This window comes from Carettochelys insculpta, chromosome 17 (genome assembly GCF_033958435.1).
Source record: "Carettochelys insculpta isolate YL-2023 chromosome 17, ASM3395843v1, whole genome shotgun sequence".
Classification (NCBI taxonomy): Eukaryota; Metazoa; Chordata; order Testudines; family Carettochelyidae; genus Carettochelys; species Carettochelys insculpta.
The window spans coordinates 26,488,003-26,515,109 of NC_134153.1; the positions used below are offsets into that span (position 1 = coordinate 26,488,003).

General features: G+C 44.1%; 1 long non-coding RNA gene across 5 annotated transcripts in view; it reads left to right on the forward strand.

The window, feature by feature from the left end:
• The window catches only part of LOC142022157 (uncharacterized), a 465,994-nt gene that overhangs the window by 369,724 nt on the left and 69,163 nt on the right, over window positions 1-27,107 (forward strand). The gene's annotated exons all lie outside the window — the stretch shown is intronic.

The window sequence follows — 27,107 nt, forward strand, 5'->3', positions numbered from 1 at the left end:
AAAAGTGGAAGAGAAGAATAAGAGGATGTGAGCAAACTCAGACCAGGTTAATGGAAACTGGATGAAAATCTGGTCCTGACTCACTTCCCCCTTTTAAACTTCATTTGCAACCTTCCTTTTTCTGTTTGATTGACTTGCTCTACAGAAGCCATTCTGATGTGCTCTGTGTAGGCGTTTGGAGGGAGGTGGGAACATAAATTGCATAACTCAGTTTTCTATTCAAGGCTGCTCTGACACTGTCTGCAGGCAGGAGAAATCAAGTGATCAAATTGACTAATGAGAAACAGAAGCAGCAACTGTAACACAAGATAATTTACAGCTCAGATGTGACAAATATACTCACTTTATTAACATATCTGACTATTTTTGGGGGAAAAAATGCACTACTTAATGCTGTTTTAGTTGCGCACTCAGGCTATGTCTAGACTACAGAGACTTGCTGGCAGAAGTTTGTGTTGAAAGATACCTGGCAACAAGACTTCTGTCGACAGATCGCTTCCAGACCATGAAAGCAGATCGAAAGAGCAATCTGCTCTGTCAACAGAGAGTGGCCAGAATACCTGGCCATTTTATCAGCAAAACAGCCACCTGGAACCACAGCAGACAGCATTGTATGGCATCCTGGAGGACTTTTCTGTCAACAGAAGGCCCCTGAACATCCGTATGGGTGTTTTGTCAACAGATCTCTGTCTGCAGTGGCATTCTTCCTCATGGCAAGTGGAGTACAGCTGTCAACAAAAGAGCTTACTTACTGTTAACAAAACTCGCTTGGCAGTCTGGACGCTCTGTGGATTTTGTCAGCCAAACAACCATTTTGGCAGCAAAACCTTGTCGTGCAGACATAGCCTCAGACACTTCAGTTCCTTAATTATGGTTTATTAACTCAAGCCTTTTTGTGTTGAGAGTCTTTGGGTTTACACTAAATTCATAAGGCAGCAAGGGGCTCAAAGAATGAGAAGTCCTGTGGCACTTTATACACTGATTTTTTTGGAGCACAAGCTTTCGTGGGCAAAGACCCGCTTTGTCAAGGGCTCAGTCACTCATGCCCCACTTGGTCTGGCTTACTGAAAAAAAAAATAGACTGTTCTGGAATTTATGGCTTGATCCTGCAAGATTCTAAGCAGCTTCTGCAAGGCCGTGAAGGTGCAAAACTCCCACAGACTTCAGTGAGGATTTTGAGGAGCTGACTTCAGTCTTCCTGAAAACTGATCCTAATCTTTTGAATGGATGGTAATGCCTGACGAAAATGGTCCAAGATTACCTCGTGCTTTGCAGGTCCTGTGAATGTGGCTCCTGAGATTACAAAGTCAAAAATGAATTGCCTTCTGCTTTCAGTCCCATCTCATTGAAGGTAGTTTATAGGCAATAAAAAAAGAACTAAGCCCTGCAGTCCTTTTTTCAGGCCACGTCTACACTAGACCTGAAAGTCCACTTTAGATAAGCAGTTCTAGCTATGTCAATTGCATTGCCAGAATTAATGCATCAGAAATGGACTTTTATGAGTGTCTTCACTACAGAAGATGAATGGAAGTGTTTCTTCCATCAACCCCCCTTACTCCATGAAATAGCAAAGAGTACAGGAGTTCACTGACGACCCCAGACAGATTGATTTTGCTCATCTTTACCAGACATGCAAAATTGATCTTCAGAAGATCAACCTAATTGAGTTGGTCTTCACATAAGTGTAGAGAAGCCCTCAACTTTCCCTCCCTCTGAGTAAGGTCTGCAGTATTTGGCCTGGCAAAAACAATCCATATTTAATATCTTAACACCCTTCCTTCTGACTTCAGCGGGACTGTTCATGGAGTAAAGATGGCAGAATCTAGCCCTACATCATCATGCTCTATATAACTCATGATAGTTTTAATATGTTAATGTGCTGTTCTGAAAAGTGGCCTTGTTAAAACTGGCATGTTCTGACTCAGAGCTTGTAAGATTTTGGAAAAAAGACCCTCTGGACGGCTCAAGAACTAACATCTACAAGCATTAGAGAAAAATGCTGAATAATCTGAACAGCTGAGAGGGTAAGCAGGAGATCATCAGATGTTTTTGCATCCTTTACTTTCTGAGTTGTTCTTGACTGTTGACAACCCTGTGGAAGACAAGCAGTCTCTGCACAGACGAGCCCACTTCCTAAGCTTTCAATGAAGGGCTAGGAAAGTGTCCTGCCCTAGTTTTCTTTGGGTCTTCTAACAAGACATGTCTTCATACTCCCAATGTTCTAAGCTAAACTCAATCAGGAAAAGTCTTTATTTATGCTCCCGCCAAACTTACAGAAGCTGTTGTCACAATGTCCGGAGAGGCTCATGATGGATTGCCCACCTCTGGGCCAACACCCCAAACTAGTCTTGCCATAGAGTCACAACCAGTCCCCTTAGGCTCTCAGGTCCATCTTGCCTCCTAGAGAAAGGGGACTTAGTGATAAATGGTCAGTTAAATTGAAAATGAAAGCATACTGAGGTTGCTTTCAGCCTCAAGAGAGGAGTCTCCCCAGATCAACTGGCACCCTTGATCTTACACAAAGGACAACACCTGTAGCCAATCCTTTAATAGACTATCTGAAGATTTATTAACTAGGAAGAAGAATGAGAGTTAGCTGAAGGTTAAAGGTAGAAAACATATTCACATCAATGAGTTACCAGGCAGCTTCTATGAGTGACGGAGTTGTAGCGATCTGTCAATTCAAAATGTCTTTCTGGGAAGACCCAGGAGATTTCTGGCTTTAATTTGGTTTCTGTGGCCCTGTGAGGGTTCAACATCAATCCTGTAATTGTATTTCCTTCATTGAGCATTCATCTTCCATGTCCACAGGATGAGCCTCCCTGCAAGTAGCATTTCCAAGGTTTGCTAGGACCATATTGGTTCTTTGTATTATGATCATAGAATTGGTATGCTCCTTGATGGCTCATCTAACTTTGATAGAAACAGAAAGCCGTGCTAGTCTATATACTATCAGAACAAAAAAGCGGTCAAGTAGCACTTTTTAAAGACTAACAAAATAATTTATTAGGTGAGCTTTTGTGGGACAGAAAGACGTGAAGAAGTGGGTCTGTCCCATGAAAGCTCACCTAATAAATTATTGTGTTAGTCTTTAAAGTGCTACTTGACTGTTTTTTTGTTCTAACTTTGATAGTTATTCTGGGAAGGGGCAGTGAGTCCCATTCCTTTGTTCACAAGTTCAGAACAAGCATTTTCTAAGTTATAAAGCAAAACTTATCTATTTTCTTAAACCCAGAATACTGACATTACAAGTGAGATTAATGCCTCAAGCAACCTACAATCACTGCATGCTAACTACACTTTTATAAGAGTCAGACTTATGTTGATCAAAACTAATATATATATCTGAAGCGGTCTGGTCTCCAGCTATGAGTGTGTCCATTCTTAGCTAATGCCTGCAGCCTGAGTAAGACCTGGTGTCTGATCTCCCGGTGCAACAGCTGTGTTTATATAATGTAATAGAGAAATAAAGGACGAGGACGACAAATGGATATTTCCTTATCAGTTACTTTGCAATGCTAGATGAAGGTTTCCCCCTGCAATTGTGTGACACAGAGGAGGCAGTGCCTGACACCTTCACTTGTGCCATGTCTGTTGCTGGCAAGTCATGCTGCCCTTGAAAATCTGACTGTGAGGCAACAGAGCTAACCCCTTAGGGTGAGCCAAGAACAGGTTCTGCCTGCAGATGCTGATGCATTTTGCACTGAGCCCTGTCATTTTGTGCTAAGAAAATAAATCCTAGCAGTGCACAGATGTGGGGAACCTTTAACAGGGACTCTTGAGGGTAAACTTGAAAACCCTCTATATTAAGAAAAGACAAGTTACATGGCCTGTGATTTGTTCTTGTGCTGCCCTTATTAATTGTGGAGGGCATTTGGGTCGATTCTGATTCTGCAGACACTTCCATCTGATAGTCTAGAATTTTTAAAGTAACCTGGGAAGTCAGGTCCAGTACTAAGTTTGGGCCCTTAACACCCTTTGGAAATCTCAGCTTCATGTTTTAGCAACATTAATGCATTAAGCCTCACAATCCTCCTGCAAGGCAAGGGAGTGTCCTGCTGACGTTTTATAGGTTGATGAACTGAGAAGAGAGAGGTGGCATGACTGAGGCAGGGTCACACAGGATCTCCGTTGAGTGGGAAATAGAACTCAGCTTCTGGCTGCCTGCAATAGGGTGTTCAACCCATACTTATCCGAAAGGCCAGATGGGCCAGTTAACCCATTATTCTGCAAGATGGGAGAATTAAGGCAGGAAAACCTTAATTAAGGAAAGCTTACCTGGGCAGGAGTAGGCCAGACTTCTATAAATCCACAGAACTGACAGCAGAGGAATATGGCAGGGGTGTAGCTGCAGTCACTCCTGGGGAGAAGGAAGGCGTGTTTGGAAGCTACAGAAGCTGGGTAGTGTACAGTTACTCCTGGGCAGATGGAGTGGTGCGTCTGATTCCCCTCTTGCTTGCTTGGTCTTAATTAGGGATAAGTTTGCCAAAGTCAGAGTTTCATAGACTCATAGAACACTAGAACTGGAAGGGACTTTGAGAAATCATCAAGTCCAGTCCCCTGACCTCATGGAAGGTCCGAGTACCATTTGTATAATCCCTGACAGATATTTATCTGACCTTCTCTTCAATATCCCCAATGATGGAGATTCTACAACTTCCCTAGGCAATTTATTCCAGCATTTAGCCACTCTGACAATTAAGAATTTTTTCTTAATGTCCAGCCGAAACCTTTCTCGTTGCAATTTAAACCAATTGCTTCTTGCCCTATAATTAGAGGTTAAGGAGAATCATTTTCTCCCTCTTTCTTATAAAACCCTTTTAGACACTTGAAGGCTGTTATGTCCCATCTCATCCGTCTTCTTTCCAAACTGAACAAACCTAATTCTTTCAGTCATCCTTCATAGCTCATGTTTTCTAGACCTTTAATATTTTTTCTTTGACTTTCTGTACCTTCGCCAGTTACTCCACATTTTTCCTGAAATGTGGAGCCGAAAACTAGACATAATACTCCAGCTGAGACCTAATCAGTGTACAGTAAAGTGGAAGAATTATTTCTCATATCTTGCTTACAACACTCCTGTCAATGCATCCCAGAATGATGTTTGCTTTTTTTTTTTTTTTTTTCTCCAAGTGTCACACTGTTGACTGGTATTTAGCTCTGAGATCCTTTTCTGTGGTACTCCTTCCTACGCAGTTATTTCACATTTTGTATGTGTGAAATTGATTGTTCCTTCCTAAGTGGAGTACTTTGCATTTGCCTCATTGAACTTCATCCTATTTACATCAGACCATTTCTCTAGTTTGTCCAAATAACTTTGAACTATAACCCTATCCTACAAAGCAGTTGCAATCCTTCCCAGCTTGGTATCCTCCACAAGCTTTATAAGCATACTAGCAATGCCAGTATCTAAATTGCTGATGAAAACATTGAACAGAACTGGTCCCAAGACTGATCCTGTGGAACCCCATTTGTTATGCCCTCCCTGTGAACCATTGATACCTAATCTGTGAGACTGGTTGTCTAACTGGCTATGCACCCTCCTTACAGTAACCGTATCTACACTGTATTTCCATAGTTTATTGATAAGCAAGTCATGCAAGACTATCTAATGCTTTACTAAAGTTTCAGTATTCAACATCTAACACTTTCCCCTTAGCCACAAGACTTGTTGTCCTATCAAAGAAAGCTCTCAGGTTGTTTTGACATGATTTGTTCTTGAGAAATCCATCCTGACTGTTACTTATTTAATTATCTTCCAGGTGTTAGCAGATGGATTCTTTAATTACTTGCTCAATTACCTTTCCCAGCACAGAAGTTAAACTGATTGGTCTGTAGTTTCTTGGGTTGTTCTTATTTTCCTTTTTATAGATGGGCACTTATATTGGCCCTCTTCCATCTCCTGGAATCTCCCCAGACTTCCATGACTTTTCAAAGATGATAGCTAAAGCCTCAGATACCTCCTCTATCAGCTCCTTTTAGTATTCTAGGATGCATTTCATCAGGCCTTGGTGACTTACAAACATCTAACTTTTCTACGTAATTTTTAATTTGTTCTTTTTTTTTAATTTTATCTTCTAAAATTGCCCCCTTCCCCCTAGCATTCACTATGTTAGGCATTTTTTCATCAGACGTCTCAGTGAAGACTAAAACAAGGAAGTCATTGAACATCTCTGCCACTTCCAAGTTTCCTGGTATTGTTTCTTCCTCCTCACTGAACAGTTTTGGTTTCGTGCTTTCAATGAGTTATTCAAAAGGCTTAAGAAGAAATCATTTTGTTAAGTATGCCTTCTGTTATTTGGGGCGTGCAATCCTAACACTAGGACCCCTGGGCAGAGACAATCAATTAAGACAAATTTCAGGGCAGCATGGTGACGCAAAGTGGGCCTTGGTTGAGGCCAACCCATTCATTTCACCACTGAAACATTTAAGCCCAGATCTGCTGCTGAGTTAGCACATTAACCCCTACACACTCTTGAAAGGAAGCAGCCACCGCAGGCTTCCTTGGCTCTGCTTGGCTAGAAACACAGGAAACACAGGACCACTGGTCTGTCTGCAGAAAAAAATACCTCCCTCAAAAAGATCTCCAAAATATAATAGAGCATAAGTACATACCTTTAGGTAGGTTTTCTTTAATCCTGTTGCCTACACAGTAGATTATAGTTAATTAAACCTCTGTTCACATAAATAGAACGGGAAAGAATGTAAAAGTAATGAGCTGACAACTCTGTGCATTATGTTGGGCTTCTAAGAGAATTTAATTTAGAGAAGAATTATGCACAAGGCTGAAAGACAGTCCATTAACCCAAGCCAACTGTCTGGAAAGATATAAAACAAAAATGTGTTCTGCCTCCCATGAAATAAGGAGTGAGCTGTACATTTCCTTTACCTGGTGCATCTCAGGGCTGCACATGCAAACTCGAGCAGAGGACAGGCTATGCGGAAAGGTGGGCAGGGAAACAGACGGGTTGGAACTAGTGAAGCACAGAACTATGCAGAGATCCTGCTGCCCAAAGAGGCTTGAATATGTTGCTCACAAAAGTGAGAAATACAGCCAACATATGTATGGTAAGTTAAGTGTGGAGCTACAATGGAGATGAAAACCAAATAGTTCCTTAGAGCGAGATAGACATTATTATGGTATGGTTAGCACAGGAGGAATGTCCAGGATCAGGGCCTTAATTTACTAGGTGCTGTGCAAATACAGCCCTTGTCCCCAAAAGTCCACAGTTTAAGTAGGCAAGATGGACAAAGGGCAATGGCCTGGGATATTTCACATGAGCAGAATGGTAGTTGGAGACATTGGCTGTATCTACATTTGGTTCCTCTGTGTGTGATTCCCTGTATGTGTAGACATACTCATGCTAGTGCTTATCAAGTAGTGTAACCCAGACAGCTCCTTGTGGAAATGTAGTCATCTCGTAGAGTAGATGTAGATAGAGGGCTTTAAACTAGGTTCTATAGGTATTGGTGACCAAAGCCCACAGGTAACTAATAAAACCTGAGGTCCCTTCCAGTTCTAGTGTTTTATGATTCTAGCCTGGTTCCTCAGCTGAGCTCCTTGCACAAGTGCCACTACATCTCTGCTGTGGCTGGCAGCCTCCTCCCTCGTTCCAGCCTGAGGTCCTCGTAGCTGTGCGAGGCCACCTCACACCTGACCTCAGCATCTCCTGCACTTCAGGTAGTGGGTCTATTCAGCACCTTGAGCCAAAGCTCAATGAGCACCTCTCCTTTGGCATTAGTGGGCTCTAGATCAGGTCACAGAGACTAGCTGGACAATCATGGCTACAAAGGACTAGACTAAGTAAAACTCTTTTTTCCCTTGTCAGATACTACAATGAGACTCTGAATTTAGGTCTTCAGAGATAAAGCACGCATGTATTTACTCACTGAACCACCTACCCCAAAGCAGTAACTGTGACGTGCCTACTAATATACTACCCATTTCCCGTGCTGGCTGTGATTTAACTTGAATTACAGCACCATCAGACAGAGAGGTGCATTCTCTACCCCAGATAAAGAGCTGGATGATTTCCTGTCACTGTTGCCTCTGGCATCTTCCTGTTCCTGTGTCAGTTAGAGACAATTATTGTTCCTTACAAATTAACGAAGCAACATGACAGCACATGCATTACGGGTGTAGATGATGAGGAAAGCCAGCTTGTTCAAACAAGAAACGTACGGACTTGTTTTCTACTCAAAGAAATCATCAACATTTACTTACAGTTACCAACTTTTACAAACAGTAAAGATGTTTTTTTTCCCCAAAGCAATGGGGCAGCAGTGATTTACATCAGTTGGTGGAATTTGTGGGTGACTCGGCCTTCCATCTGTGGCCGGCCTACTCTGCCTCTTCCAAGGTTGTCAGTGCACAAAAGGAAACTGAAACAGATGGCGTGTCACACTCATGTGGAAGGAGACTCTTTCCTCAGAGCAGCCCCAGGCAGCCTGACAGACTAGTCTGTGATCGTACACCCACAGCATCAGGCAGCCCATCTCCAGGTGATGAAGATGAGGGCCCTGCTCTCCACAGCAGTTTGCCTACTGCTGTATTGTATGTTTCCCTTCTCAGCTCCTCCCTATACGTCTGATATCTCTGTGGCAAGATGGGGCTGGTTGTGCTCACAATGGCTTATTAACCCCGTGTGGGGTTTTTCATATACCTCATCACATGCCAAGACAGATTCTACTGATCTCAGTCCCACTGGTGTGAACCCAGAGACTCCTTTTCACATAAACTGACGTTCACCGGCATAGAATCATAGACCAATAGAGCTGGAAGAGACCTAAAAAAGCCATCGAGTCCAACCCCCTGCTCTAAGCAGGACCAAACCCAGCAGATCAGCCCTGCCAGGGCTTTGTAGAGCCAAGAGTTAAACACCTCCAGGGATGGAGACTCCACTACTTCCCTGGGTAGACTATTCCAATGCTTCACCACCCTCCTAGTGAACAAGTTTTTCCTAATGTTCAACGTGGACCTTTCCAACTGCAACTTGAGACCATTGTTCCGTGTTCTGCCATCCATGACCACTGTGAACAGCCTCTCTCCAGCCTCTTTGAAGCCTCCCTTCAGTAAGTTGAAAGCTATCAAGTCCCCCCTCAGTCTTCTCTTCTGCAGACTAAACAGTCCCAATTCCCTCAACCTTTCTTCATAAGTCATATGCTCCAGCCCCCTAATTATTTTGGTTGCCCTCTTCTGGACCCTCTCCAGTGTATCCACATCCTTCCTATAATTGAGGGCCCAGAACTGGACATAGTACTCCCAATGTGGCCTCACCAAAGCTGAATAAAGAGGAATAATCACTTCTCTGGATCTACTGGCAACGCTCCTCTTGATGCAACCTAATATGCCATTAGCTTTCTTGGCTACGATGGCACACTGTTGACTCATGTCCATCTTCTCATCCACTACAACTCCCAGGTCCTTTTCTGCAAAACTACTACTGAGCCAGTTGGACCCCAGCCTGTAACAATGCTTGGGATTCTTCTGGCCCAAGTCCAGAACTCTGCACTTGTCCTTATTGAACCGCATCAGATTTCTTGCAGCCCAGTTTTCCAATTTGTCTAAGTCAATCTGGACCCTGTCCTTATCCTCCAGCATATCTACCTCTCCCCCTAGCTTAGTGTCATCCTCAAACTTGCTGAGGGTGCAATCCAACCCCTCATCCAGGTCATTGATAAATATGTTGAACAGAACAGGACTGAAAACCAAACCTTGGGGCACTCCACTAGAACCCGACCACCATCCCAACATCGAGCCGTTGATCACTACCCTCTGGGCCTGACCTTCTAGCCAGCTTTCTGTCCATCTTACCTTCCATTTATCCAATCCACATTCCTTTAACTTGCCGACAAGAATATTGTGGGAGACCGTATCAAAAGCTTTGCTAAAGTCAAGATAAATCACATCCATTGATTTTCCCATATCCACAGAGCCAGTTATCTCATCGTAGAAGCTAATCAGATTGGTCAGGCATGACTTGCCCTTCCTGAATCCATGCTGACTATTCCTGATCACTCTCCCCTCCTCCAAGTGCCTCAAAATGACTTCCTTGAGGAGCCCCTCCATGATTTTTCCAGGGACTGATTTAAGACTGACTGGCCTATAGTTCCCTGGATCATCCTTCTTCCTTTTTTTAAATATGGGCACTACAGTTGCCTTTTTTCAATCATCTGGGATCTCTCCCGATCTCCACGACTTTCCAGAGATAACGGCCAAGGGCTCGTCAACAACATACACCAACTCCCTCAGAACCCTAGCATGAATTAGGTCCAGGCCCATCGATTTATGGACATTTAGCTTTTTTAGATAGCTCCTAACCTGTTCTTTCCCCACCAAAGGCTGTCCACCTTCATCCTACAGTCCATCACTTATTGCATTAGTCCAGGAGCTGTCTTTGTCCTTGAAGACAGAGGCAAAGAAAGCATTAAGTACTTCAGCCTTCCCTACATCATCTGTCACTGGGTTACCTCCCTCATCCAGTAGGGGCCCTACGCCCTCTCTGATCACCACCTTCTTGGTAACATGCCTGTAGAAACTTTTCTTGTTGTCCTTCACATTCCTCGTGAGTCGCAATTCTAGTTGCACTTTCGCCTTCCTGATAACTGCCCTACATTCTCAAGCTATACATTTATACTCCTCCCTATACATCTGTCCCAGTTTCCACTTTTTGTAAGTTCCCTTTTTGTGCCTAGGTTTTCCAAGGATTTCCCCATTAAGCCAGTCTGGTCTCCTACCATATTTACTTCTCTTGCTGCACATTGGAACAGTTTCTTTCTGTGCCTTCAACAGGGCTTCCTTAAAATATTGCCAGTTTTCCTGGACTCCTTTTCCCTTCATGGTAGCATCCCAGGGGATTCTGCCCATCAGGTTCCTAAAGGAGTCAAAGTCTGCTTTTCTGAAGTCCAAGGTGTGTAATTTGCTGCTCTCTTTCCTTCCTTTGGTCAGGATCCTGAAGTCTCCCATCTCATGATGACTGCTTCCCAGGCTGTCCTCCACCTCTACCTTCCCTATTAGTTCCTCCCTGTTTGTAAGCAGCAGGTTGAGCCGCGCACGACCTCTGGTCAGGTCCTTCAGCACTTGTACCAAGAAGTGATCCCCAACATTCTCCAGAAATTTCCTGGACTGCTTGTGTACCGCCGTATTGGTCTCCCAACAGATGTCAGGGTAATTGAAGTCCCCCATGATAATGAGAGCCTGTGATCTGGAAACTTTTCTCAGTTGTCCAAAAAAAGCCTCATCTACCTCATCATCCTGATTTGGCGTCCTGTAGCAGACACCAACCACCACATCTCCAGTGCTGCCTACACCACTAAGCTTGACCCATAGATTTTCAACAGGCTTTTCTCCCTCTATGTACTGGAATCCCAAGCAATCATAGTGCTGTCTTACATACAGTGCAACCCTTCCTCCTTTTCTCCCTTGCCTGTTCTTCCTGAACAGTTTATACCCTTTCATGGCAGTGCTCCAGTCATGCGAGTCATCCCACCAAGTCTCTGTTATTCCAATCAAGTCGTAGTTCTTGGACTGGGCCAGGGCTTCTAATTCCTCCTGCTTGTTACCCAGGCTTCTGGCATCGGTGTACAAACACCTTAGATAACCAGTCGATCTCCCCACCCTCACTACTCGAACCAAGGGTCCACTTTTGTTGTACACTCCTCTTTGCATTTCTTCTCAGCCTCCAAGTTCCTTTCTACCCACAGGGTTTTGGTCATCTTCCCCCAGTGAACCTAGTTTAAAGCTCTCCTCACTAAGTTTGCAAGCCTACTTGTGAAAATGCTCCTTCCTCTCTTGGTTAGGTGGACCCCATCTCTTCCCAATAATCCTTGTGCCTGGAACAGCATCCCATGATCAAAGAATCCAAAGCCCTCTCTCCGATACCATCTGCGTAACCATGCATTTACTTCCTCAATTCGATGGTCCCTACCTAGCCCTTTCCCTTCGACAGGAAGAATGGATGAGAACACCACTTGCACTCCAAATTCTTTGACCCTTCTTGCCAGCACCACATAATCTGCAGTAACCCGCTCAATGTCATTCTTGGCCATATCATTAGTTCCCACATGCAGAAGTAGGAAGGGGTAGTATTCCGAAGGCTTGAGCAGTTTTGTAAGGCTCTCAGTCACACCCTGAATTCGAGCTCCCGGTAAACAGCACACCTCATGACATTGCAGGTCTGGTCGACAGATGGTTCAGTCCCTCTTAGGAGGGAGTCCCCTACCACCACCACCCGTCTTTTTCTTCTGGGTGTGGTGGTCATTGAACCCCCACCCCTAGGACTACACATCCCCTGTCCTGCAGTAGAAGCAGTTCTCTTGTGATTTTCTTCCTGTGATGCTCCTTCCAAAGCATTCACCACCACAGAACCAGTGGAGAGTGCCTGAAAGTGATTACTTATCTCTTTATCAATGGGGGACTCATGTACTGGCCGTCTTTCTAGAAGTTACATGCTGCCAGTTCTCCGCTTCATCCCTTGCCACCCTCCCCGGTTCTTCCGCCTGCCATGCTTGCAAGATTAAATGCTCCCTTCTGTCAAGGAAATCTTCGTCTTCCCTGATTGAGTGTAGGCTCAACACTTGAGCCTCCAGTCCTCTAATTTTTTCTTCTAAAATGGAGACCAGCTTGCACTTAGTGCAGATGAAATCCCTTCTTTCCTCAGGGAGGAAGACAAACATGGCGCATCCCGAGCAGGTAACAACAGCAAACCTGTCATTATCCATGCCTGCCATCCTAGAACTGTTCGCTTGGACACTGCTTTATAAAGCCCTGAACTGTCTCCACTTACTGAGGCTCAGCCAATCAGCAGAGGCTTCTAGATAACAAGCTTATAGAAGCCAACAGATTCCAACTGCCAGTCCCAGTCCACCCTCCGTGGGGTGGGGAGGGGCAGGGAAAAAATGAGGGAGAACAGAATCTTGTTCATCATGTCGTCTTCACTTTCCGCATTGGAAACGCTTCCGTTCCTCAGCTGGTGTAAACTGGTGCAGTGCCAGTGAAGTCAGCGTGGCTACCAGAGGCGATGTGTGCTGGGGTCCGTGGCGGGGCCATGTATCTGCCCTTCCGTGAGGTGCTGTTTGGCTTGTATTGAGCATGTTCGCATGGACAGCTGAAGCCACTTTGCTTTTCCTCACCCCCTACTCCGACCTCAACTATTGGCAGCTTTGGACCATCTCTGGTGGCTACATTGACTGAGTGCTGGTCCAACACCAGGGAAAGATTGCTGTCAAACAAATAAAATTAAATTGTTAAATGTCCCCCCACCCGCCGATACTTAGGCTATGTCTACACTAGCTCAGAAGATTGACCCACTCAGGATCAATCTTATAGGGTTCAATTTCATGTGCCTGTTAGGGATGTGCAAAATCAACCTATCAGGTCGGCAGCTGACCACTGTATTCCTTGCTATCATGAGGAGTAAAGGAGGTCAGCAGGAGAAACTCTCCCATCGACCTTCTTCGGTGAGGACAACCAGGTAAGTCGATTCCAGTTACTTTGATTCTAGCCACACAATCGCCATAGCCAGAATTGAGTATCTGCAATGGACTTACTGTTCCCTAGTGTAGACAGAGCCTAAAACTGAAGACAGAAACCCTAGGGGATGGGGGTGGGGGGAGGGAGAATAAACCATGACAGACAATGGTTCCATTTGACTTGCTTCCATGGCCAGCGAAAAAATTTAGAGACATGGTGGCACAGCATTGTCCTGACTGGTGAGCGGCAAAGCTGGATCTGCTACTGAGCACATCTCTCTGGCTTTTGTTTGCCCTTCGTTTGGGCAGGTGGGGGCGATTGCTCTTCCAAAGGCATTATCACCCCTTTTGCCAGAGGGATGAATTGTGGCAGGTCCTATTTGTGTTCTCAAATGACAATCTCTCCTGAGTTGCCTAGAACCACAAAGGACCTCCAAGTAAATACCGGCTGCAAGACAAATAAAACTGTGAATATTTAAGGTCAGACTCAGAAACACACTCACTACTGTGTACATAGCACACAGGCAACAGTCTCCTGAGTGCTTGAGCAGACACCCCAGAGAGATTCAAGGGCTGTCCAGCAGATTAGCAGAGTAATCACAGATGTCCAGGATTGGCTGCATGTGTTTCTAGAGATGGTGCAGATCCACACAGGCCATGGTGCACATAACAAAATTTATTCTTGCCACGGATGGAAAAAAATAGAGGGAACATGACAAGTTACCCACTTTGTTCATGCAACCATGCATGCAAACACTTCTAGAGATCTGGGCCTTACTGAGAAATTACAATACAGATCTTCTTTGTGTGTGTTTTTTCAGTTTTTTTTTTAAATTGGCCCTAAATCCTTCTTCCTGTGAAGTCAATGGCAAAACGCCATTGACTGCAAGGCTGAATCAATCCAGATAAGATCACACTCAGTCAATGAGGAGGGAACATGAACAGCCTTATTTTGGCAGCCAAGGAGACCATGTCACACTAGGGCGTACAGTGGAAATGTCCTGGGACTTTCACACACTATATGCCAGGCCCATGGGACTGGATTGTTGTGTTAGTGCTGGCACATTTTTTCCAGGTCTGCTTAAATAACAGAGCTAGCCAGTAGAAGCCCCGAGGGCTCAGAGGATTGCTTATGGGCTGAGAACATAAGAATGGCCATACTGGGTCAGAACAAATATCCATCTAGCTCAGTGCCCTGTCTTCTGACAGTGGCCAATGCCAGGTAGCCCAGAAGAATGAACGGTGACCCTCCCCTGTCACCCATTCCCAGCGTCTGACAAACAGAGGCTAGGGACACCATTCCTACCCAGCCTGGTTAATAGTCATTGTTGGACGTATCCATGAATTTATCTGGGTCTTTTTTGAAGCCACGTAAAGTCCTGGCCTTCACAACATCCTGTGACAAGGAATTCCATAGGTTGATTGTGTGTTGTATGAGGAAACAAAGTCTCCTCTGGGTTGGAAGTTATAATGTGGGGCCCACTGAAAGAGGATGACTGTAAGTTTCCACGCAAAGGCTGCTTACCTATGTGCCATGAGGTTTCTGTGTCATAATCTGGCTCCTAGTAACAAGGTGAACCCCACACAGCCAGCACTAATTGGCCTCTGTGACAGTGTGGCTAAAGCAAGAGCATCCTATGGTCTGATCCAGCCTTGCAAATCTACCCTGTTTTAGAAAACCACAGCTCCAAAAAAAAAGGCAGCCAGGCAAATCCCTGTGTTAATGAAGCCAAGGCCACACCAGTCACTGCAGTGAGAAGGTACATTACATTCTGTCAGCACTACCTGGGGGAGACGCAGACTGGAGGTGCTTACCAATAAGCTTCAATTTTTAGTTGGCCTTTGAGTGTGATGATCCATGGCTCTATCTGTGTCTGTACCTGTTTGTAACCGGTGTCCCTGGGCTGCTTTTGATTGCTTTCTAGGCACTGGGACACTCAATACAGCTCTGAAACTATTGGACATTCTGTTAGATGCTATGCTTGCAGGGCCATTGTCTTGTTTGTTATTAGCGAGGGATTAGAAGTTTAAGGCCTCTGAGCTTAATGGCCTCAGTGGGTGGAGAGCGCAACACTCACTGTGAAAATGACAAAAATCAATAGCTAATCTAGTGCAGTCAGTCATCCTTTTCAAAGCCCCATCCATATTGATTTCCAACTGCCGCTCTTCCTGTCCCTTGACGTAATCGGCCGATTTGTGTGGCAGCCAGATGCTTTCTCTGTCTTGATCTCTGTGTTGGCTTTTCACATATAAAAAGGGATCACGTCGATCCTTTCAGCTTTCCACCTGGGCAAGGTGTAAAGATTGTCCGGAAGGCAGGCTGGGAGGACAGCTCTGCACCAAGGAGGACCATGCTGGAGTTGGATATTTGGAGATGGGACTCCAAATAGGAGGAACAAGGGAAGTCTGGCCGCATGACACACCCGTGGACCCGGTTCTGGCTATAGATACAAATGGCTTCCCAAACAATTCTCTCCTTTCTTTGAAGAGGCAAAAGAGTTACAATACTGATAAAAGGGACCCCAGTGCACTGATGGTTTTGTGGCCCAGGATGCAAGAAACCAGGGTCAAATGCCTGTCTTTTCCAGAGCCTCCCTGGACGACTTTGGGTGAGACACTCGGGCCTGGTTGACACTATCAATTTTTGTTACCAAAAGCTGCCTTTTGACAACAAAACAGTGGGGTGTATGCACCACAAGGTAACTTTTGTTGGGTAAAATGCTTAGTTTCGGCAGCAAAGGCTTTCACCTCTGCAAGAGATTTTTACTTCGTTTCTTTTCCCCTCCCTTGATTGTCACAAAGAGCCAGTGGAGACACTGCTGGTTGTTTTTCAACAGAACTGGCTTCCACAAGTATCCCACAATGCCTGCCCACATGTATCTGCTCAGTGTTTTGATCTCTGTTGCTCTGCTGGCATGTGCCCCTCCTCTTTTAAAGCACTGGAAAATATCTGACAGCTGCATTTGATGGTCCATTAGAGGGGGAGAAAGTAAATCATTGCTCTGCTCATGTTCTGCCCTACAGTGGGAACACAGGAGCAGGCAGACTGTTGTCATGAGGGGTGGGTCGAGCGGGGGGTGTGAGATTACTGCTCTGCCTTGGGACATTTGGCAGCACAATGCCATTCCCAGCAGCTGAGGCAGCAGTGGGGAAACTCAGAGGGCATCCCAAGATGTGCAGTGATCAGCTCTGCCTTTCCACAGCATGCACTGTGGGATTCATACCCACAATGCATTGCTCACAATGCCGATGAGAGTGCCCCCCAGTGAGGGCATGGTCTGGCAACAGACAGAGCAAGTGTGAACACCCTTTGGTGATTTTTTATTTTGTCAGCTTTTGGGATCTTATTCTCTTTCGACTTCTTTTTGCCCTGGTGATGTGGGTTCATGCACCTGAGTCTTCTGGTCTCTCATTTTGTGCGTACCTTGTCTATTTGGACTGTCACTTCTCTGCTTGAGTTTGCCCTCTCTCCCATCTGGAGTATTTTGATAAGCTCCAGGGATAAGTCATCACTCTCAGAGATAAGTTTCAGAGAAGTAGCCATGTTAGTCTGTAGCTTTGAGAACAACAAGAAGTCTTGTGGCACCTTTTAGACTAACAGATATTTTGGAGCATAAGCTTTCATGGGCAAAGACCCGCTTCATCAGATGCATGAGTGGGGAGGTGGTTTCAGAGGGGTATTTAAAGAGTGGGGTCCCAGTAAACGGAAGGGCCAGAGCTGACAAGGTCTATTCAGCAAGGTGGAAATGGCCCAGTATCAACAGTACTTATCAAAAGAGACAAAAACAAGTCAGATCAGAAAGGGGGATGTGAGCCTTTGTCAGAGTCTAATGGGGATATATTAGCACCCAGAGCAGAGAAACTGCCTTTGTAAGCTGTGAGGCACTCCCAGTCTCTGTTTAATCCATGATTAATGGAGTCAAATTTGCAAATAAATTGCAGCTCAGAGATTTCTCTCTCCATTTGATTTTTGAAATTTTTTTTTGTTTCAGGACTGTCACCCTTAAATCTGCCACTGAGTGTCCAGGGAGATTTAAGTGTCTCCCCCACAGGCTTCCGTACATTACTGTTCCTAATGTCTGATTTATGTCCATTTATTCTTTTATGGAGAGACTGTCCAGTTTGGCCAATGTAAATTGCAGTGGGGCATTGCTGGCACATGATGTCATATATTATATTAGTAGATGTGCAGGTAAAGGAGCCCCTGATGGTATGGTTGATGTTAGGTCTTGTGATGATGTCACTGGTGTAGATATGTGAGCAGAGTGGGCAGGGAGGACTGTTGCAGGGGCTGGTTCCAGGCCTAGAGTCTCTGGTTTGTGATTTGCAGTGGCTGGAGAGGATTTGTTTAAGGTTGGCAGGCTGTCTGTAGGTGAGGACAGGCCTGCCTCCCAAGGTCTGTGAGAGTGAAAGATCATTAGACCCTATGCTACCATGATATATGCCATCATGTGCCAGCCATGCCCTCTTTTCCTCTTTTGATAAGTACTGTTGTTACTGGGCCATTTCCACCTTGCTGAATAGACGTTGTCAGCTCTGGCCCTCCCTTTTACTGGGACACCACTCTTTAAATACCCCTCTGAAACCCCCGCCCCCGCACTCATGCATCTGAAGAAGCGGGTCTTTGCCCGTGAAAGCTTATGCTCCAAAATATCTGTTAGACTATAAGGTGCCACAAGACTTCGTGTTGTACTCTCAGAGATGATACTACAATATCCAGAGAATGGTTGTTTGTAAGGCAGAGAAATTCCTCTGAGCCTCCCTTCAGTCTGGTAGGGAATTTTAGCCAATGTCTCCCAGAAGTCTTCTCTAACACAATGCTGATGTGGGCGTCTCTTTTGCACATTGCATGTTTTTAGTGCTGGTGGTGTCACACATTTGGAGCGTAAGTCCCTGAAAGACTTGGTTTGTTGTTGTTGCTTCCAGGCACTAGCAATGAGATCTAGATCCTTTTAAAGTCTAGATCGCTAGCTCGAAGCATTCCCAGACTAATAGTGGCTGAAAACAACTTTAATTTGAGTGATATTCATTGGCGAGTGTTAAATATCTGCACGGACCAGGCCCCAAAGCCCCCATTTGGAGGCTTGAGGAGACCTTGCCGCATCTCATTTCAGAGAAGCTACAATGAAGTCCTCCAAGCAGGATAAAGTGGCTGCAGAGGATGCAACCAATCAGAGGCCAGGAAGGCCTTTAAAGGCAGCTGCAGGACCAGTGGCATTTCAATTCCTCTGGAAAGCGCAACATGTGAATGAAGAATGCATGATGAGCTGGCTGGTTGGGAGAGCAGTAGCACGAGGGATAGTTCCATGTGCGGAGCTTATTGGAGACTAATGAACTCGTACACTGGTATGGTGTTACAAAATCCCTTTAAATCAAGGCTGGAGCCCTGCACAGCACAGTTCAGATAGTGTTGAGGGCTGGGTGGGGGAGGCTTGGGGCAGTTCAGGCAGTGCTGAGGCCTGGCTGCCCTGGCCCTGCCCCTTCTGTCTGAAGCCCCAGTCCTTCTGGAGGCAGAGACGAGACACACCCCCACTACATTGCCCAGGACGTGGCAAACCACCAACCTCGGTCCCAAGTAACCAAAATTTGGCCTATGCCAACATATTACAACCTCTGCAAGAGTAATAAACTCCTACCAGGGAGCAGACCAAAACGAATCTTCTGCATTAGCCTCTAGAAAAATGCAGCAGCAAAGAAGGGGTGACGGCTCTTGAAAAATGGTAGAATCAGAGGTGTGAGGTTTTCATCCACTTGGGAGAATTTTCTCTTTGGTATCTCTGTTCTATATGAGCGTAAGCCAGAGTCAGTGCTTGTAGCCAGACAAAGTCTTCCCCTTACAAGCCAGCTTGCTCACTGTCCCCCCACCCCACTGAGGAGCCTCACAAGCACACAGGGCACGGAAACGGCTGCTGACAGCACAGTCTTTGATGCCGCTCATTGAGGCCCAGATGTGCTAGCTCATCGTGACCCTGAGGAACAGAAAGTACAGATAAAAGGCTAACAGGCCAAACTGTGAACAAGGCGGGGGGGAACCTCAGGAAATCACCCCAGCTGGCATTGATGGATATGATGACCGCACAGCCATCCCAGAAGAGGAAGTATCTGCCCACACAAAAAGAATGTCCTGTACTTCTAAATTGCTTATCTCCTGTCTTACAAGTGCAAATTAAGAGTTGCCCTTGTAACAAACTGACGTCACAAAAGACAGACCAGTACGATCTGGCACCTTAGATAAGAAAGAGAATACGTAACCTAAAAAGGGGTATAAAGGTGGGCCCAGCAGAACTCTAACTCTGAGTGCATCTCCACCAACTACCTGCTGGTCAGGTCAGGTAATTGCCTCCCGAGGTCCACAACTGGGGACGCCCAACCTTGTATTTGTCTTTCCGCGGAATTGAGTGACCAATCCAGCTTGGCTAAGCTGGTATCGAGAGACACAGAGAGGGTAAGATATACCCATGCAAGGTCTCCTTTTTTTGTGTACAGTTAAAGAATTAGAGCTCTGTAACTAGATGTCGTTGTATCAAGATATCATTGTGTTAGATGGTAACCGATATCTTTGTTTTGGATTGTAACGTAACCTGTTAACACCTGTACTTTGCTAGCATATAAGAAGTAGACAATAGCCTTTTGTAACCACACGCTTATAACTGTAGCTTAATAAACTTGTAACCAGTTAAGATCTAAGCCTGACTGCTGTTACTCTTTGTCACTGCAACACAGCCGGCACAATAAAAGGAACTTTAACCGTTTGGTTACCACAGCCTGGCCGTAGGTGAGAGTGCTAGGAGCTCCCTGCTCTAACAGTAAAAAACTGGGTTGTTTAGGACCCAGGGGGATACCTCACCGCACATTACCCAGCCACCGGCTAACAGTGCTGTAGCTAAAATGGCAGCAAATGCTTCAATGTAATTCATAGGGAACAAGCTCGGTGTTCCTCTTCCCAATTAAATGGCAGTAGCAGAAGGAGGGGTTTTTGTTTGGTTAGCTGTTTTAGGAACATAATTTGGTAATTCAGTTGCTTCTCTGATAAATATCTGGCCTCTGAACCCAGCTACAAAAGACGGAATTAAATCTGACTAGCTTTGACAGACAAAATTTGATTGTGGAGTTTGTAGCACATCTAAGAAGCCCCAGGAAAAAAATTACAGCAAATTATATTTTCTTATCTCCCCATTCGAGCAATGTTGAGGTTGCCCAGGGCTGCAACTGAGCAGGCTCAAAACAGAACAGTCCCTATGAAGCTTGCACCATGCAAAATAAAATTGAAAAATATTCTACAGAAAGGCATTGTGGGATTGTAGACATGACACTGAACTGAGGCCAAGAAGACCAGCAATCAAATGGTGTGAGATATCATGTAAGTCATTTTCCCTCTTTGGGTCCCTGTTTTTCCCACCATTTATCTGTTGTATGTATAGCTTGTAAGCTCTTTGGTGGGAAGAAGTGGTAACTTATAGTATATATGTGCAGTGCCAAGCACAATGGAACTCTGACTTCATCCATGGCACTGGGTGCTACTAGAATGTGAAGCATCAGTTCAATCACCCTTATCACTTTGCTTGTATGTTGTTTCCTTTACTCCTACCTTTCGCCTGTTTTTTTAAGTTGAAAGGTTCTGAGAGAGGACCTGTGTCTTCCTCTGGAGGGAGCATGGCCAGGTATTTTTGAGTATAACTACAAAGTTTTATGGACACGTGATTTTCGGCACAATTTTGCAAATGCAATTACTGTAACTTGGACCTCTATTTAGCTGTCTGGGATTGCAAATCAGGTACACAGCCATTTAGGTAGTAGCAATTATGCTTGAAATCAGTGCAGATGCAAAATTCCGCTTGATGCTTTTTATGCACACAAGTTTGCAGGTGGGTAAAGGGAGACAAATTTTTGAACATCTTAACTTGTGACCCTTTAATTTTTGGACCATTGAAAATGGCAGCAAGGGTGCCAGTATTTAGTTTTTGTTGTTATGTTGTTGTTTCTTGGTTTTTGTTTTGTTACATAGACACCTCTGCTAGGAGCTGATCTGATGCTACTAAAGCATAGTAAGAGGATAGCACTCACCTCTCACTGGTGCCCCCTTTGGCTGAGTGCCTGTGCCCACACACTGTCAGTCCAAAGCCTCTCTCAGGCAACTCGACCCTCCAGCCAAGTCACACCACTTATGTGAAGCATACAAACCCCCTTCAGCATACACACCTAAGGAGGGCCCATCTCAGTGCTCTCTGCAGCATCCCTCTGAGTCTGCTCCCCACTCTGGCAGAGAGTGGTGCCTCCAGGGCTTCCCCTCCTGGAGACCTCATCTTCGCCTTTGCTTTAGGGCTTCATCTCAAAGTCCCATCATAGGTAATAGGCCCTTTGTAGTACAACTATATGTTCATGGCCTCCGTTGGAGAGCATCAGTACAAGGAGAGGAGAGACTGAGTCTGGGACTTTCAGAGCCACTGCCTGGAATTTTCATGTCCACCGTGGATTCTGTTTTATGATAATTAGCTGATCAGGTCATGTAGGAGGCTTTCCAAAAAATCTCATCCCATGTGTTTATCTTCCACATGGTCCAGAAGAGCAGGGAGCTGGGGCAAGAAAGCAGAGCCTGCCTATCAGAATCTGGGTGGCAAACAATCACACATTTATTATTTGTATTTTGGAGGCATCTAGAAGCAGAAGTCCTAGACCCTATTTTGTTAAGTACTGGACAAGCGCAGACCAAATAGGATGATCTCTGATACAAAACCCGCTCTAATCTGTATAGGATAAGAAACAACAATTGGATACAACTGTATAAGGGAGCACCAGCAGACAATATCAATGTTCTGAACACATCAGCATTATTAATTTGTGCTTACACGCTATTTCATGCTGTAAGCCTGTGTGAGGTCCCTAGGACTAAGAGGAGAATAACCAGTATTGCCATGGGAGACATCTAGAGACTTCCATAGAATGTGGGCTTGGTGGTGGTTCTCCTCTGAGTTCAGGTCTGAACTAGTACACTGATTTGGTGTTACAGAAGCAATGCTGCTAGAGATAATGTTTTTTGGCTCGGACACCATAGACTTGATTTGACTGCTTGCAGCAAAGAGACCTCTTAAAATATTCTGTAAGGGGAGAATTTCTATCCCAAGTGCAATGACTAACTTGGCGTACGAGTAGACTTGTGAGCCTTGTTGTGCTGATTACAATTTAGCCTAAATTATTGCTTGAGCATGACTTTTTTTGAGATTAGGACTTCTACAGGAAAGCTCAATGCTTCATAGTTGCAATATGGGCCACAGGCACTACTGTGATGGGCATTACTATTCACTATAGACTTAACTAAACAAATAAAAAGTTGAAGTTTAATAAGGCAAAAATGTTTATATTGAATTGCCTAATGCTAGAGTCTGAAGTCTATATTTAGGCTTCTAAATAAAAGTGGGTGGATTAATGAAGGATGCAGGTAGAGAACACCTCCAAAATCAGGTTATTGTTATTTCGGAGCCGAATATGTATATCTGACTAATGTTAAACACACAAGTTAGCCAGTCGTTGCTTACTTGTTTTAAGGGACATAACTACTGGTGGTGGGATGAGCTTCTTACCATGATGTAAGTAGTAAATAGGTAATTACTTTTTAAATTACCCATTAAGCATTTAACCAGCATTTCCACAAACAAGTGACATATAACAAAGTAGCTTCAGCGACTTCATTTTGGATTCAGTTTCCAAAGATGCTAATTGACATTTAATAGTTTTGTAATTGTTCTCTGTCATCTTATAGTGTAGAAAAATGCCAGAATGTCTTTCAGTAGAACAGAAAATGGAACAATTTAATGTAATATTAATGGTATAACCCAGGTACACACTTACTGCTGCTACATAAAACAGAACTAAGGTAGTCAGGAAGGGATGTGGCATTTCAGAACTGTATTCATTTTCCAAACTTTTTGTCAAACTACCAATAGAGTTTTTGTCAATGACAATTTCAAGTGGCAATTAAGTAAATGTGAATGTACAAATATGCATATTTGTATAATGGACATTGTTATACTTACACATTTCATTCATTGCTTTTAAAATTGTTCTATATGGGGGTGTATAAACTGTGTATAAAGTAAATATAAGTATGTATAAACTGCCGCAGGGCAAGGGGCAGTTTACACTGGTATAGCTACACTGGTAAAATTTCCCAGTAAATCTCAGACTACGTCTACACTGAACAAAATAAGTCGACCACAGCTACACAATTTTAGCTGCGCCAATCAATTTATCTGCACTCGGCTAACTTGGCTGTCCATACTGGTAAAAGTTGACAAAAGAGTTTCTCCTGTCAACCTCCCTTATTCTGCGCAGGGCTAGAATACAACCCCAGACAGGTCAATTTTGTGCATTCATAGTAGATACACAGAATTGACCCCCAGAAGATGGACTCTGAGTGGGTTTATTATCTGGGTTAGTGTAGACATAGTCTCAGTGTAACCAGGGTGTAATTCAGCTAAATGTGCATACATTGTATTTTGCAGTTCTTTGCTCCTGGGCTTAAATGTATTACTCATGGTTTATTAGCTTTCCCCCCTTTCTACTTTCATTTGGTAACATGGTATGTGCAGAAGTCATCAATATTTATCCACAACATCTGAACCTTTTAATGACTTAGCGCCCGGTATCCAGCTGTTTTCCCCTTATGCTTAGCTATTATCTCTCTCTATATATAATCTCTTTGATGACACTTTTCATGGCTTCTCACCCCCTCTTTTTTGGTTCCTGAACTAATCATTAACTCGTTATCGGGAAGTTTTAATGTCAGAAGTCACAGGACTCAAAGCCTTAGAACTGTATTTCTTCCTGTTTTTTAAAGAGGTGCTGTCCGATTGAATTTATGTGGGTTAAAATGAGACCTTCTTTATGACTGCTCTAGGGTTCATGTAATTCCTCAGAGCTATTCCTAGGGGACTAGTAATGGACTATGGAGTTTATCATTTCTGTGTTACTTGGCTAAATCTACCAAAGGTTAGGACGTATTAACACAGCAGGGTAATGACTAGAAAAAAAAACGTGTTAACAAATATTTCATGAGTGCTAGCTCTCTGATGTGAACATATGGCCTTAGCATTTACACAAAACTTAGAATCTGGGTTCCGGGATTCTGATAAATGTATTTAACCTCTTCCTTATGGGCTGCCATTTAAATGCTTCTAATAATGATTGAATATCTTCAAATGCTGAATAGATTTCAAGTCAGAAAACTAGTCTGTGAATGCATACGAGAGTCAAGCTTCACTATGTTTTGTCTTCGTTATTTATCGTTTAATTGTTGTGAAATTATAAAATTCCTATTGCCTAGTTCTAGGCACCCATTTTTAAATTTTTTTAAATAAAGATACAGTTATTATAATTAAGAGTCAGATCCTGGCTAGTAGCATCCCATCAATAGAAATAGACAATGGATAGTATGCCAGCCTGCACTTACACCCTCTTTCCCCTTTGTAGCATGCCATGAAGGCCAAGGTGCCACTGAATTAGTTACAATGTAACAACAATTACAAACCAAGAGGATTCTAAAGGATTAACTCTAAAACACTGAAAGCCATGACAGGGCCTTTAACGTGGCTCCATGTCTTAACGTTTAAAGGAACACATATTCTCCACGCATTTTTTTTTCAGTTGTAAGACCCATACTAATCTGTTTCCCTGAGTCACCAGCATATTATTAATGAATGTTTTGGTCCTCGTTACACTTCTTCCCAAACCAATAGCAGTCACTCATATGTGACTGTACAAGTACGAAAGGCGGTATAGAAAAGATGCGGATGCATTGGAGAGGGTCCAGTGGAGGGCAATGAAAATGATTAGGGGGCTGAAGTACATGACCTATGAGGAGAGGCTGACACATTTGGACTTATTTAGTTTGGAGAACAGAAAAGTGAGGGGGCATTTGATAGCAGCCTTCAACATTCTGAAAGCGGGGGGGCTTCTAAAGAGGATGAAGACAGGCTGTTCTCATTAGTGACGGATGACAGAACAAGGAGCAATGGTCTCAAGTTACAGTGGGAAGGTCTAGGTTGGATATTAGGAAAAACTATTTCACCAGGAATGTGATGAAGCACTAAAATGGGTTACCGAGAGAGCTGGTGGAATGTCCATCCGTAGAGGTTTTTAAGTCCTGGCTTGACAAAGTCCTAGCTGGAATGATCTAGTTAGATCCTACTTTGGTCAGGAGTCCGAGTCTGTACTCAATGACCTTCTGAAGTCCATCCCAGCCCTAGGATTCTGTGATTCTGCACTTGCTTTGTTTTTTCTTCCCTTTGTGATTTATTTCACAAGTGATCACTCTCCCCTCCTTTAGAGGCATAACTGTGTTTAATGGATGGGAAAAAAAGGGGGGGAGGGGAGAGACAATGCTTGCATTCAGAGAAAGGGTTGTGCGGTTTTTCTTGTGTTGTTGTTTTTGTTAGTGAATCCCCTCTGTCCCAAGTCATCCTACTATAGAGACTCCAGCTGGTTCTTGGAATACTTAGCACTGCAGTGGCTGTCTTTGTAGGAGAATACTCACATTTTTGGATGTTTACATAGGTAAGCAAACAGTGGGGGTTTTAATAGCCACATGCCAGGAAATGCTTAAGTTCTTTTATGTTCTGAGTCCTTACTTAATATTTTCTCAAGCACACCTCGTTAGCTCTTCTTCCTGAATGAAGACAGAAAAAGACCTGAAACCACTGGGAGTCGTTTGCTTGATTAAATCTCTAATAAAGACTTCAGCACCGTTCTGGGGGGAAGGACAGTAGTGTTGTAGAATCTTCAAGAGCATGTAGGTTGTGTTTGGTTTTGGTCACTAGACTGACTGCTTGAATAACTCAACCTTACTCCACCGCTCTTGGCACTGTTACAATGTGCTGGACATCTTGGAAGACAGGCTATCTCCGAGATTTCCAGTATTCTCAGTCACCAGTTTTTACCAGAATTATTAAATGCAAAGTATGTGAAATAGGCTCAGAGGCTATTACCTTTTTTAAAAGTTTGTCTGGACCTGTGCCCGTCTTTAAGGAACACCACTGAAAAATGCTTCTACAGGGCAAGGAATCTACCCTGCTTTGTGAAGAATGTAGCATGCATTTTATGAACTGTGTCTGTTAAATGTAAATAATTAGCAGTTCTAAGGTTCCCATCTATGTATGCCAGCACAGGAATCAGACAACCAAGAAGCCAGTAACTTCTTAGAAGTTCTTTTTTAAATCCACTGAGATGTTTCCTGAGAGTATGAGCTCTCAGACATTTAGTCAAAACATCTAATGATAACTGACTTCAGAAAGTTCATCAGCACATTGATTGACACATTTCTCATCACCAGGTGGGGTTTGTTTACATTTTTTCAGTGAGGTGGCTTGACACAGATTGAAAAACACAAACAGACTCTTTTGTGTGATGCATCTTCTCTGAGTTTGATTTTTTTTCCAGTTACAGATGAGGGGACGTATTCACTGGTATGCCTTAGGGAGAATGTGCTGCCCTGTTGGTGCAGAATGGTGGAGAGCATTTCTTACCTCGGTTTTGAGGCTGGTGTAGGAGAATCTCTGGGGGGCACAGAGCCACCATTCCAGCCCCATACTCAATCTATTCCACGTTCTGTGGAAAGTGCCTGAGGAAAAGGGATGTATGTGGCT